This window comes from Arvicanthis niloticus, chromosome 6 (genome assembly GCF_011762505.2).
Source record: "Arvicanthis niloticus isolate mArvNil1 chromosome 6, mArvNil1.pat.X, whole genome shotgun sequence".
NCBI classification, from domain to species: Eukaryota; Metazoa; Chordata; class Mammalia; order Rodentia; family Muridae; genus Arvicanthis; species Arvicanthis niloticus.
This window is the reverse complement of record NC_047663.1, coordinates 58,843,053-58,857,894: the sequence shown is the minus strand read 5'-3', so window position 1 is coordinate 58,857,894 and position 14,842 is coordinate 58,843,053. Positions and strand designations below refer to the sequence as shown.

The window sequence follows — 14,842 nt, the reverse complement described above, 5'->3', positions numbered from 1 at the left end:
GATTATTTTGATCTTCAAATAATGGGGAAACAAATCCTTGCTAATTTTAAATAAGATGAGTTGGTGTTTAATCACTGAGAAATCTGTACTCACATGCACACATGCACACATGCACACATGCACGTATATACACAAAGAAGTCCCCAGCAAATTCTGCTTTTGTAATAATGAGGATGATGCTAGGATAGAATATTATCTGACAGGCAGACCTTTTAAAACCTTATTTATTCATATGAGAAGGGGAACTTTTATCCATTCACAACCCTGAACAGCAGACATTTAAAAGAAGGTGTTTCCACAGAATTAATTCTTAGAATCTGATGCTGAAAAAAGAGATTGTTGACTATAAAGATTTGAAAGCTTGAAGAATCTAATGACTTTAGAGTTTGTGTTTGGCAGTGAGTTAAACAGTTGTGAATGAGCACAAGGCGTCTCCTGTCACAGTCAGGGAGACCATGCCTTAGAATCGGGTTAAAACCTGCTGCTTAGATGTGCTAAAAGAAACCAGCAGCATTAGAAACACTCCAGAAAACCTTCCTAAACCAGCTGAGTGGAAAAATTCAATCATAAGGATTTTAATTTTTCTCATTTCTGGATTTTAGGTCTATGTCGTCTTCCAGAGCTTGAAGTGTGTGAGTAAAGGACTTCAGTGAAAATTTTTCGGTCACCCCAACCTCAGCTTAAAAATGACTGTGAGGGCCTTTATTGAAGCCCCCAACACCTGGGTCAAAACTAACCAGCCAACCAAACAAAACTCTGAGAGTTTAAAACTTAATTCTTCATTCTGTTGTTCCTCTTTATGTATTTAAATATACAAGTGCGCTGGTGTAAATTACAGTGAGCTTATGTTTCTAGCTTCTATTTCATCATCTGTGAATTGATTTGGTTCTTTGCTTAATTAAATTTCCATCTCAATGCTGAGGCGGTTTTACATTCAAGTAGCCAAGTTTCTTGGTCAGCATAGAGAAGAATTGGGTAAATGACTTGTCTGTAGATTTGAAAATGCCAGGGTTTTGGCCTTTCTAGCTCACTGAAACAATTGTGGGAAAACAGGTATTCATGACCCCGACGTGATTTGAACACGCAACCTTCTGATCTGGAGTCAGACGCGCTACCATTGCGCCACGAGGTCACTGATACATAATGAATTTTGATCCTCTAAGGCTCCAGCATCCTGGCGGCTTCCTCTCCTCCTTTTCCTTCTGGACCAGCTCATATAGCAGCGCGCAGCGAGCCAGCCATCCAGGCAGACCCTGTCCCCAAGGCGAGGAGGAAGGAAAACCCCAGGTCACACTCACACACTTAAGAACGGAATTGTGTCATTTCCCCCTTCTTCCTTCTGTAGCTATAAAACTTAAACGTATTGAAAACTGAACATCAGGGGAAAGGCTAGCATTATAAAAACTGGTAACCACACCCACCGCCCTTAGGGTTCCGATACCAGCGGCCAGGAGAATGGGCGGAGCCAGCCCTGCGGTCAGCCACAGCCTTGCCGGCTTGACCCTAGGCGCTGCCTCTTCTCAGGACCTGCTGGTTTATCATCACAGGTGCACCCATAAACACGGTGGTTTTATGTGATACGCAGCTCACTTTTAATCTTCGGGAGGTTTACTATCCACCTCTTTTTTCCTCACACTGTTCCCCCCTCATCTCTTAAAGGAATGGCGTGCCCTTTTCAGCATCTGAGGGGCAGGAGCTGCACGCTGTTAGTAGGTCGGATAAAAGTAGATCCACATGAGGGCCGATGAGTTTCTTCATTGTAAAGCTACTCTTCTCCCTTTTAAAATAATATCTAGGGATGGGACACACTGTCGAAGGTGCACATTTCTTACCCTTGAAACCACTGATTGCAGTACCCATTTTGACTGGAACAACTATTGCTGCGGTGTTTGACTATTGGCGATTTTCATCTACACTTAACGTTATATTTCTCCTTCGGGAGAAAGCTGATTTTTCTTATTTACATATGTACTTATTTGTTTGCACCACACAGACTCGTGGATACTGTTAATTCATACAATTTTATCCTTTATTTTGTTGCTGAAAACGTTTTAACTTCAGCCATTATAAATCCTTCAGGTGGGCTCTTGTACTTCTGATACACCACACCCTTCTGCCTTAAAAACGTTCAATGTATTTTATGTTTTTGATATCCTTTTCTATTCTAAAGTTACACTTTTAAGTTTCCTGCCCAATAAGCGATTTAGAGATGTCTTTGAGCATTTAACCGGAGTATGCTTTAACACAGTTTAATCTTCCTTTAACTGCATGTTGTCTCTTCTCATTGACGTCTACTAATGTATTCTGTTTGGCAAGAGAGAGTGATACAAAAGCTTATCCCGATCTTGAACCTTCTTCCTCTTAGGGGTGAGCGTCTTCTGCATCTCTGATGGCACTTCAGTAAAATTCCACCATCTGAATGCATGAAAGACAGACATGAGCGACTGCGCTCACATGTGGACAACCCAGAAAAGCAACAAGCAGATGGAAGCCACAAACACCTGCTTATTGCTGTCAATAAGCAACTTTAGTTTCTTTTTTCCGATATAAATGCCAAATGCCGGCAGTCCAGGAAGGTTCGACAGGTTTGTTTTCAATGGTCTTAAAGTTGAGCTGTTGAAATTGGCTCAGTGCCGGGAGGTGGTGGTGCACGCCTTTAATCCTAGCACTTGGGAGGAGGCAGAGGCAGGCGGATTTCTGAGTTCGAGGCCAGCCTGGTTTACAGAGTGAGTTCCAGGACAGCCAGGACTACACAGAGAAACCCTGTCTCGAAAAACCAAAAAAAAAAAAAAAAAAAGAAAAGAAAAGAAAAATAAATTGGCTCAGTGAAACACTGACTTGCACACAAAGGAAAAAGGAAACTAACCAGTTCTTGATTCCTGCCTCCCATTTTCCTACTTGAAATTTCAAATATGTTGGTAGTTTGTGATCCCTCAGGAGACCTACCCTGATATTCAGAACTACCAATGAGAGTGAAGAATAGAAGCTTTTGGATTGTGTGTGCAAAATGTTTCCCATTGGAATGGAAACATTTTCCCATTTTCCCATGCATGCCGATGGCCTTTGGCATGCTTGTAACACATTTACAACAGAAAGTGTCTAAGTTGGTGTCTTCCAAAAGACTAATCATATCTGGCTGTCCTTGCCTCCCACATGGCCCCAGCGGTGGCACTCTGGAAGGAAGATTTTGAAGTCTTGAATGGTTTTTCATAGCAGACAGTGGAAGGCCAGACTGTGAAGCAAAGTTTAGTGGACTTGTGAGACCATCTAATTTCAAGGAGTGCCACAGTGCAGTCTTTGAAATCATTCCTTCCGTAAGTGAAGAGTGCACTCATGCAAGCAGCTTTTAGAGCCATTTGTTTCCTAGGTGCTTTGCCTGGGCTGGTTTGCAGGAGTCTACTTTGCTCAAGCAAAGGTCCCCAGAGTTCCTTAGTCACCTCTTCTGCTTTGATGGTCAGGAGTGGGAGGCATAGTGCTGTCAGTCATCAGGTGGCACAGTGGCAGCTGGGACGGGCTCCTCTAACCTTTTGACACTGCTAATAGGACAGGACCTTCCAATCTCATTCTGTGCTTCCCCTGCCCCAGCTGTATGGCACATGATCTGCACACTGTTCTCTGGAGAACTCTGTTTCCCATTGATGGATTGTGGTGTATCTGGGTGTTAGGTGCCCTCATTGCAATGCAGCATGATTCCATTTTTCTTTATTTTTGATTTCTCTCTCACAGTGAGATACTCAGCTGTTGTTAGCTACATGATTGTGTGCATGTATAACATACGTTAACATGTGCAGGTGCAGATGTTTTTATGAATGTGTAGAATTATGTGTGCAAATAGGTGTATGTTTCATGATTACTGTTGGAACAACTCTGAACAAACTTTGCTAGATCTGGACTAATGCGCTGTATGCACCTCCCTTACCCGAGCCCTTTGCCAACCCCTATAAGAATGCTGTCCAGCTCTCTTCCCTTTGCAGACCCCTCCTTCCCTGGGAGCGAGGCTGTGCCTTGTGTGTGCTAATAAACAGTCTTATCTGTTCAGGTCAGATTTGATCCCTTTTGGCCTTTTGTCTCTTTACTCTGCATTTAGGAATCTAACACTGACCCATAGCCTTGAGAATCAAGGTTTACTTAGAATGTCACATTGTGTGTGCAGTTATCTTCCTCTTTAGGAGACATGCTGCCTTACAAACCTGAGTTCTGCTCCTCAGGTCCTTTACACTGGGTTAGGGTTTTCGTTTGTAATATAGTTAGTGTGGCACCTCTGTATTTCAGGGATGTACACATCCATCACACACACACACACACACACACACACACACACACACACACACACACAGAGAGAGAGAGAGAGAGAGAGAGAGAGAGAGAGAGAGGGAGAGAGAGAGAGAGGATTTTTGACAAAGTAAGAAGAGGGGCTTTGGAAACTCAATTCTGGTTTTGGTTTTCCCTGGTGAGCTTGTGGTTCCAAACATTTTTGGTGGCCTGGGATGGTACCCTTCTCCCCATTTTGTATTGGTTAGCTTAGACAAAGAGAAGGGGAGTTGACAGTTGCCCACCTTCAAGTAAAACATGGCCTTGGATTTATTTGACTAGCCTGGACAAATCAGTTGGAATGGGAAGGGGCTTTGTCTACAGGTAAGGAGAGCAAGAAAAAAGCCAAAAGTTTGCCATCTTTGTTATTTATCGGTGGCCTCTTTCCTTTTGTGTGTAGCTCCTGGGCTTTCATGTCCCCTTCTCAGAGGTCACCCTATGTGTCGCTGGAGTTTTGGGATGTAGACCAAAGCTGACCAAAGGGGCAACATAGGAAGAGACAGCTGTCAGAGTCCCTTCAAGGAGAGTTGACAGCTGTTTGATGATAGCATATCTCCTTATCATATGCTGTGCTGGTGAAGTAGTGCCTATGGCATATACAAAGTAAGATTTATTGGCATAATTATAAGTCCCACTGAGAGTGTAGTTAGGAAGACAGTTGGGCAGTCTTGAGCTCATTAGAGAAAAAGAATAGACAAGACAAAACAAAACCATCCAAAGAACCCCTGGGCAGCTTAGTATAGACACCAGGGAGCTTGCTGATATGGTTGCTATTATTGTCCACCCAAAGGTGTACACCACGAAGAAGGCGGTTGGGTTAGCTCATGAACTCCAGGAGCTTTCCATGGTCCAGCTTAAGTTCAGATTGGCCATTGGATCTATCCTGTTATAACTTTGTGGGAAACATTGAGAGATAAGGATACTGAGAATTTTTCAACATCACAATTAATATAAGTCTTGTTTAATAAGGCAAAATGAAGGATTCTGGTAAAAGCTGAGTGCCATTCTTGTTGAGGACACAGCAGACATTAGTCTCTAACTGACAGTCTGAGAAAGAAATATTCTCTATTGGGACTTGTAAGATAGCCTGGGGATGCTCCCTTAAGTATCCTAATTATTGTCCCCTAAACCTATTGATTTTGACAACAGGGTACTGGTAGTCTTTTTAAATCAGAGAACGTGGGTGGTTAGGGCACAGAAGGCCACGCATAGTTGTAAAAAGTTGTCTTTCAGAGTGAGCATGTTTCATAGTTGGTGAAAACATCTTTCATTTGTGTGGTGGTTTGAATGGGTCTGACTCCCATAGACTCATGGGTTTGAATGCTTGGCCCTGCAAGTCAACCCCCCCCCCCCCCCATTTTGTTTTTTTAAACTAGTATTTAGAATTGTTACCAAGAGTAGAACTTGTTTATTTTATGTAGAGGTTTGATTAGATTAATCAGTTATATTAGACTTTGAACTTAAGAAATTTTAATACCAGATACTTCATCTCTGAGCGTCATCTCCATCTCCTCTTAGTTTACATAACTTTCTCAGGTCTTTTTATGACTTGCTTTAGGCTTTTTAGAATTTTCCTCCCCATTTTGGAAAAACATCCAAGTATCTTCACTGTGTACAAATAATTAAAAGTAACTTTATTTTATATCCCTTTTAACTTTCTTACTTACTTCTGTTTTAAAAATTTATATTAAATATGAGTTTAGCCCAAATTACCTATATGACACACTGTAGTAAATGAAGATTACCTACTGAGATAGTTTAAGTGAGATGCCTCTCATAGTCTCAGGCATTTGAATGCCCCAGAGGTCCCTGGTGAGTTTGGGGACGTTTAGGAGGTGTGGCCTTGTAGAAGTGTATCTCTGCAGGTTTGTTTTATTTTTTGAGGTCTCATAAGCCACATACCATTCTCCATTTACTCTCTCTGCTTCCTATAGGTTTGAGATGTGAGCTCTCAAGCTGTTCCTGCAGCCATGCTTGCCCCTGTGATGTGTCTCAGTTACTTTCCTATTGCTGTGCTAAGACACCATCATACAACCCAGGGAACTTATAGAACAAATAGTTTATTGGGGGCTCACAGCTTCAGAGGGCGAGTCCATGACTATTATGGTGGGGAGCATAGCAGCAGACAGGCAGGAACAGTGGCTGAGAGCTTACATCTCAATCTACAATGATGATGATGATGATGAAAGAGAGAGAAAGAGAGAGAGAGAGAGAGAGGGAGAGAGAGAGAGAGAGAGAGAGAGAGAGAGAGAGAGAGAGAGAGAGAGGAGAGACCTCTTTCAACAAGGTTGGAAGACCTTCTGTAGTTGTTGTTTTGCTTTTTTCATTTTTAAAGACAGGGTTTCTCTATGTAGGTCTGGCTGTCTCAGTCCTTCTTAAACATTTCCACCACCTGGGGACCAGGCATTCATATGTACAAGCCTACTGGGCATCCTCATTCAAACCATCGCAGATGGTATAGATAGATGCCTAGCTCCCTGGGACTGTGAGCCCAAATAACTCTTTCTTCTATAAGTTGCTTAGGTCACAGTGCTTTATCACAGCAACAGAAAAACAACCAACACACGTGCACAGATACTTAAAAATCACTTATTTTTATGTTTTGACTGTCTGTACGTATAGATGCCACATGTGTGCAATGTCCAAGGAGACACTGGATCCCCTGGAATGGATTTATAAATGGTTGTGAGCTACTATGTGTGTCCTGGGAAGGGGAAGTAAACACTTAACTGCTGAGCATCTCTCCAGCCTCATGCTCTTCTCTCCAGCCTCATGCTCTTCTCTCCAGTCTCATGTTCTTTTTTTTTTTTATTTCATTTGTGACATTTATTAGCCATTTTAGGATTAAAAAAAAAAAAACTTTTACTTTTTTTTTTTTTTTTTTTTTTTTTACATTATTTTGATCTGAATCCCCCAGAACAATATAGGGACTGAGGGACCACTGGGCTTATCTCTTCTTCACCCTATGTTTTTTCATGACCTGATTCCCCAGCAGCTGCTTCCAGGTCTTTCTGTCTTTGGTTTGTAGTTTATACAGCCCAGAGGAGGCTCTCTTCCAGCTCTGCTTTTGGTTTTGATGTGAGGCTTGAGCTACTTCCGGAGGGCTTTCCCACAGTGATTACACTCCAGTGTGCATTCTCAGGTGCCCAGTGAAGTCTGAGTCAGTTCTAAAGGCTTTTCTACACTCATCACATTTGTAGCGCCTTTCCCCAGTATGAATTCTCTGATGCAGAGTTAGCTGTGATGGAGTAACACAAGCTTTCCCACGTTCCTTACAGGTATAGAGGTTTCCCCCCGGGGTTGTTCTCCGGAGCATTGTAAGGTATGACCTCTCTCCCCCATACATCACGACTATGGATCTTCTTATGTTGTGTGACGTGCACCGTCTGGCTGAATGCTTTTCCATGGTCATTTCACTTGAATGGTTTCTCTCCTGATTTGCTTGCACACTCATAACATTTATAGGGTTTCTCTCCTGTGTGCCTTCTCTGATGCACGTTAGCTGTGCTGGATTAGTGAATGTTTTAGCACATCACTACTTCTACATGGGTGTGGGGAAAAAAAAGGCTTGGGGATCCCGCGGTTCCTCCTGCCATGCTGTGGGTAGTCGGCTGGGAACGCTCTGGGTTTCTCCAGCTGGAAGTTGGGCCCGGCTGTTCATTAACTAAAAGTCTCTCCCTGGCTCCTCACGGTTCCTCATAGCGGCACAGCCCCAACACACGAGGAAGCCCTTGGGTTTCCAAAACTGGTTTATTCACATGGCAGATCGTGGATGGATCTGGATGCATACCCCCTCAAACCCAGGATCGACCTGAGTTAAAAGGGGAGGGGAGAAGGGGGGAGGGGCTGGGGAGGAATGTTTAATCGGCTCCACCTCTGGCCTTCAGGTACCTTATTAGTATGTAAATCTCTCTAGGGCCTGTTCGCCCCTCCACCTGTGTACGTGACTGAAGGGTGGAGGTGGAATGGAGATTAGACCTTGTGTTAGGCCCAACACATGGGTGTTCTCCAGTGTGAGTTCTTCGATGTGCAACAAGGCATGACTTCGTCCTGAATGCTTTGACAAGTCTAACGCTAATACTAACATGAATGCAACCCAGAACCCGGATGCAGTTTCACTCCAGTAAGAATTTTCTGACGCGCCTTGAGATTTGCCATTTTGCTTAATACCCTCCCATAGTTAGTACGTTTACATGGCTTCTCCCCAGTACAAATCCTCTGATGTACACTTAAACGTGATTTTATCCTGCAGGATTCCCTACATTAAGAACATAGGTAGGGGTTTTCTTTGGTGTGAACAGGCTGATGTACTAATGAGGGATAAGAACACATGAAGGCCTCTTCCACATTCATGGTATTTACAGGGTCTCTCCCCTGTATGGATTCTTTGATGAACATTAAAAATTGTGGTGTTCTTGAAAGACTTTCCACAACCATTGCATTTATATGGTTTTCATTGGTCTGGGTTCTCTGATGCACACTAAGACAGTACTGACTTCTGAAAGCTTCTCTACAGTCCCTACATTTGTAGGGCTTCTCACCATTGTGAGTTTCCTGGTACTGCACAAGTTATGGGTTATCGCCAAATGCTTTTCCACATGGCATGCCTGCATAGGCTTCTTCTCCAGTTTGAATTCTTAGATGATGATTAAGGTGGGAACACTGGCTGAAGGATTTTCCACAGACATTGCACCAGTGAGACTTCTTCTTAGTATGAATCCTTTGATGTACCTCAGTGATGGAGAAGCAAATAAGGTCTTTCTGATTCACTACATTCATAAGGTTTTTCTTTACTGTGAGCTCTCCATGTTGAATGAGCGAGCAGTGACTTAGAACAAAAGGCCTTTTCACATGTGCTACATCTATAGGGTTTTTTTTTTTTTTTTTTTTTTTTTTTTTTTTTTTTTGTACTGGATTTTTTTCCCTCAAAATAAATTATGAAGTCTGTCTTATAATTTTGCTGTCTTCCATATCCTTGAAGATTCTCTCCCCCAAATGGGTATCTGTACTCTAATATAAATTCTCTGTGGAAATTCCCTCGTGTGTTTGGCATTTTTGGTCAGGTTCTTCTGCGACAATTCCTGGTTCTGGGAAAAGAGCAGCTCCAAGTCTACAGCCCCTCTGAGCAGCAAGTGTCTTCTCTCTTGTCGCTAGTCTTTGACTAGGGTGATGCTCTTGAATATTTCACAGTCTTCGTATCCTGTCATTCCATTTCCTGAGCCTTCCATTCTGGAGTCTCACAGGCCTTTCTCCCTCAGCCTCTCTACAATGATCTTCTGTGATAAATCTTTTCCAAAGCCATTCTCTGGTAGTACAGCATCCTTAGTTGCAGAATTGGTCTCCAAATCTGGGGGGAAAAGAAAAAAAAAAACAGATCAAATTGCTTTTCTGACCTAAGCTGGGAACCCTCACTAAACAGGGTAACAAAACAAAACAAAACAAAACACAGGCTTAGAATGTACATACAGTTTCACTATTTGATATTTAACTAGAAATTTGACTATTTGATATTTTCTAGAAAAAAAGACAGTAAAATTGAGGGAAGGTGCAGTTGAGTATCGGACTACAATGACAGATGCATGTGTGTATGCATATGTATGTAAGAGGCATGTGTCTCAGGCTGGCTTTAAAATACGGAGCCAAACATGACCTTGACTCTTCCTAGGCTCACTCCCAGAGTGCTGGGATTATAGGTGTGCACTATGTACCTAGTTTATATGGTATTGGGGTTGAACCCAGGGCTTCACGCATGCTAGACATGTCCTCTACCATCTGAGGTACAAGCTACTCCTATCTTTATTTTAATTTCTCTTATTTATTTTTTAGAGTAGCAAATCCAGTGAGATTCTTCTCTATTAAAAATCACACAGAAGGAAGGCTGGAGAGATGGCTCAGTGGTTAAGAGCACTGGCTTCTTGTAGGATATTTAATCACACGGTGAACACCAATGTTGTGTTATTTACTGAAAACCCCTGTTTCTAGTTGAGGTGTGTCTCAGCTTTAGCACACACCTTTAATCCGTCTGTCTGGAATATAGACATACCTTTAGTACACAATACCCTTATACTTAATATTTAATATCCTTACCCATAATACTTAGTACCCTTAATCCCCTCAAATGAAAGTAAAGTTAGTTTGTAGAAGGAGGCATCCATGTTTGAAAGTGATGTCTAATTGAGAAGCAGACAAAGTGATGAATCAGAGAAAGATTTGACAGAATAGGATATGCTCAACTGTCACAAGAGAGATGAAAGGGAAGCTTCTCGAGTGGCAGTGCAGAGAGGGAAGAGGCAGTTTTACCAGGAGAGTTTACAGAGAGAGAACAAACTTAGCACAGGTGAAGACAGAACCAGCCAGGGAATGAGGAGCCAGTGTTGTGCCAGGAAAGTTTGTGAACCACCCCCAAAACCCACCAAGGAGCTGATTCCGATGTATTCACACTAGGGTCTTTTTATTTAATCTTAAGCTTGGGCCACACCACCATCACTGATACAGAAGAATGGGCCCAGTTTCAGGAGAACTTTTATAGAGGCAAGAAGGGGGTATCTAGCCTGGTACACATCTGATTGGGGGGGGGGGACATTATGGCCTTTAACATAATTGGCTGGTGCTGGGAGCCAAATCATAAACTTAACTTCTGTTTTCCTCCTGATTGGTGGTTGTTAGGAAGTGAAATGTCAGGGGCAGGCTTGTAACTTAGAGGAGTTTGAGCCAGGACAGCTGAGTTAAACCATCCAGCAGAATTCAGGAAAAACAAGAAAGGGTGAGCTTATTCAGCAGTAAGTCTCAGAGGCTGAAAACATTCTAAGCCTAGATTAGATTGTACAGAGGCTAGAAGCTTCCAGGATTAGGCCTAGGTAAGCAGATGGATTACATCAGGGGAATAAAAGTTACATTTACAGCTGCTTTTCTGGAGGACCCAGCACCCACAAAGCAGCTTACAACCATGTGTAACTCCAGTTCCAGGGGAATTCAACACTCTCTTCCACCTTCCTTGAGTACTGACACACAGGGTACATAAACATGCATGCAGGGAAATACACACACACACACACACACACACACACAAACACACAATCTAAAAAGAAAACATTCAAGGGCCAAGGAAGCTCAGTAGATAAAGTACTTGCTGTGTAAGAGTGGGGACTTGAGTTCTGATCCCCAGGGCCCATGTAAAGAAGATGGCCTGCTTTCAGTCCCAGTGCTGGGACAGAGAGGTAGAGACAGGAGGACCCCAGGGCTCAGCAGCCAGCCTACCCAGTTGGTTACTCCAGGTTCAATGAAAGATCCTATTTCAGAAACAAGCTACATAGAAAAACCTTCCATTTTATAAGATCTTATATGTTTATGTGTATATCTTCATATGCATTCTCTATGTACATATATGTGTACATATGCGTTCTCTCTATACACAATTTTATGTTATATAATTCTAATTACATATATATGAATTCATTTAATTGAAATTATCCTGCATAGGGGATCATGTTCCTTAAATAGGTTGCTAATAAGATTCCTGGGGCCAGGTGTGAGGTATCTCTTTGAGTTGTTGGTCAGAGGACCCTAGAGATAACTTCCTAACAATGTAGGCTTTTGCCACTGCTCCTGGTTGCTCCCAAGAACTTGACAGTAAGACCCTATTGTTGAAAACACCATACATTTTGATTATTAGAATGTGGAAAGGGAGCTGGAGAGATGGCTCAATGGTTAAGAGAACTGACTGCTCTTCCAGAGGTCCTGAGTTCAATTCCCAGCAACCACAGGTGGGTCACAACCATCTGTAATGGGATCTGATGACTTCTTCTGGTGTGTCTGAAGACACCTACAGTGTACTCATATAAATAAAAATAAATAAATCTTTAAAAAAGCATTAAGAAAAGAATGTGGAAAAAATGAGGTCACTATGGATAGCAAAAAGGTCACCAGATGTCAAAAATATTCACTCCAAGCCTTCTGGGGGTGGTGGTGGTGGTAAAACAGGTTTTAATCTTCTCCATCGAGGACAGGTCCTGGTGTGTTTAACATTCCTGGTTCCCTAGCATTCTGTGAGTACATGGACCTTTGTGCCCCCAGCATATAGTACATTCTTTTATAGATTATAACTTTTATTGTGATGGTTCCATTTTTATGGGTCAAAAAATTTGGTTCTGGTCTCAGTTGAAGGAGTGTGGGTGAGGCAGAGAAGCTTCAAGATTCCAGAATAGTAGCCATGCCCTCCAGCCAACGCAGCAGGTCAGAACCAGTAGAATCTGCCTTACCAGAGGTCTAATTGCAAACATCATAGCAGCCACCTTTGTTTCTGTGATCTGATTTCTGAAAGGGTGGCTGTCCTGCAAAGGGGTATGTAGGGAAGAGACAAGCCAGTCCTGCCTTAGTAACTTCAGACTTACCAAGCTGGAACCCAGAGACAGTACTCCCAGGAGGGAACACAGGGATGAGCCCAGCAACACCAGTGAAACCCAACTTGCTTTTTCTGGGGATCTGATGTTTCTAAGATTATTAAATATTATTAAATATTAAACAATTTAATTTAAATAATTTAAATAAATCAAATATTATTAAATGTTATAAATATTATTAAATATAGTCACAACTGGTGGGTCTGACATTGCACAAGCAACTTTAAAAATCCTTTCTCATTTAATCTAATCTTTAATCTGATAGGCATTATTGTTCCAATACACAAAAATTTAAAAAGTTCTGTAAAGCTGGCTCAAAGAGCAAAAACTAAGCAGCCAGTGGTAATCACCTTGCAGCATCTTATCCCCCCTTAACCAAGACACAAACCACAGAGTCCAGCCTATTTGTGAGCTTAAGTTCCCAGGGGAAAAAAAAAAAGGCACTCGTGTGTTAAGAATTGGTCAAACAAGGCAGATCGACTAATAATAAACGTTAGTGATTCTGGAGGACTGGAATCTTGCAGGTCTGTGTCGCACCCCACTCGTCCAGCAAGGAAGACATGAACAATCGGATCCTTCTCAACAGCCTTTAATGCAGAAGCGCTCTTTTAGTTTTCAGGAGGAGACCTCGAATGCCCAGGGCGAGCTGCTTATATACCCTCAGCCCGGGGAGAAGCATGTGGAGGTGCACGATTGGTCAGAATTGCAGTGCCTCATTAGCATACCACATTAGCATACCCCACCCAGGAGGGGGTGATTGGTCAGGATCGTGGTACTCCATTAGCATACCCTGCTCGATTGTGGTACCTCATTAGCATACCCCATTCGGGAGGGGTTGGCGCCAAACTGAGTTGAAGCATGCGCAGTGCACTATTTACTAGTAGCCGATACCAGAGGCGGAGGCCGGTGCCATCTTGACCTGCCGAGTTGGGTTGGCGGCCTACAGGTCTGCACTCTTTCTTTGCCTCCCTGAGTTTGATCTAACATCTACCCTATGAGTATTAGGTAAATCAGTTTAGGAACTACAAGCGTTTCTTCCATCTACTGCACAATTATCATCAGACTTAAGGCGAAACCTCACTTGTGATTTCCATGAAGGAAGGGTGCACGCTCTGGCTTAGAACTTACAGCACCCGAGACCAGTCTTCATGTCCCAACCAATGCACACTGTTCTATTCCACAATCGTGCCAGGGAATGACAAATGGCTTTAAAAGGGATCATTTGAAATGTCTTAATATCAGCCAGTCATTGCAAGCTGCCTGGTGACTCAGAATGCAGCTCAGTTCTTAGGCTAAGCCATCTCCGGTGAGGCTGGCCTTGGATTGTCTACCCTCCTCTCTGACGCGGGCCCATTGCTCTGGCAGGGTTGAGGTCTTGGTGGCGCTGCACCGGAGGGCAGGACGCAGGGGAGACCTACTGCATCCAGCCTCTGGGGCCCAGGTGGCTCGCCTCGGGGATGCTTGGAGAGTCGGTTAGGCTAGGTCTGGATGGGCCAAGGCCTGCACGCCGCCTGAGCCCTGCTCTCATGAAGGGAACGCGCACCCCGTCTGCACCGGGGCAGAAGTACCTGGCGGCCGCTGCGTGCCCGGCAGAGGGCGCTTGTTGAGCACGGCGGGAACCCATACAGCACCCACACTACAAGGAGCCCTCCGCTCCTTAGCCGGCGAGCAGGCATGCAACCCGCACCCAGAATCTTCATTCAACCTTCCTCGCGATTAAGAATAGTTTACTGATTATCAACCTTCCGCGCAATCTAACTTTACAATCACATTGGAAAGTTTGCGTCTGGAGGCCACGGCCGTGTCACTCTCTAGCACCAGGAACCTTTCCCTAATGCCACTTCTGTGGTGCCAAAGAAAGGCACCCAGAGAGCAGTGAGGCCGCCTATAACTTAATTAAAGCCTCAGAAGCCAGCAGAGTTGGTGAATGTCCAAGCTTTTGCTTGCTTTTAAATTTCTTGATTGAAAAAAACTGGCGCTACCTATCTACACTATCAGTTTTGGTTCTTTAACTTTCCTGACAGGAATGAAAATACGCTAAAGAGACCTGGTGCCAGCCAGTGGTGGTGGTGGTGGTGTGTGTGTGTGTGGGGGGAACTTACGACCCAGAAAGAGATTTCACACAGTTCTGA

The 14,842-nt window shown here is 43.4% G+C and overlaps 1 non-coding gene across 1 annotated transcript; it reads right to left on the bottom strand.

The window, feature by feature from the left end:
* Positions 1-1,060: 1,060 nt before the first annotated feature.
* Trnaw-cca (transfer RNA tryptophan (anticodon CCA)) lies at positions 1,061-1,132 on the bottom strand. Its single transcript has one exon. It is a non-coding gene; the product is annotated as a tRNA-Trp (tRNA).
* Between the last annotated feature and the right edge of the window lie 13,710 nt (positions 1,133-14,842).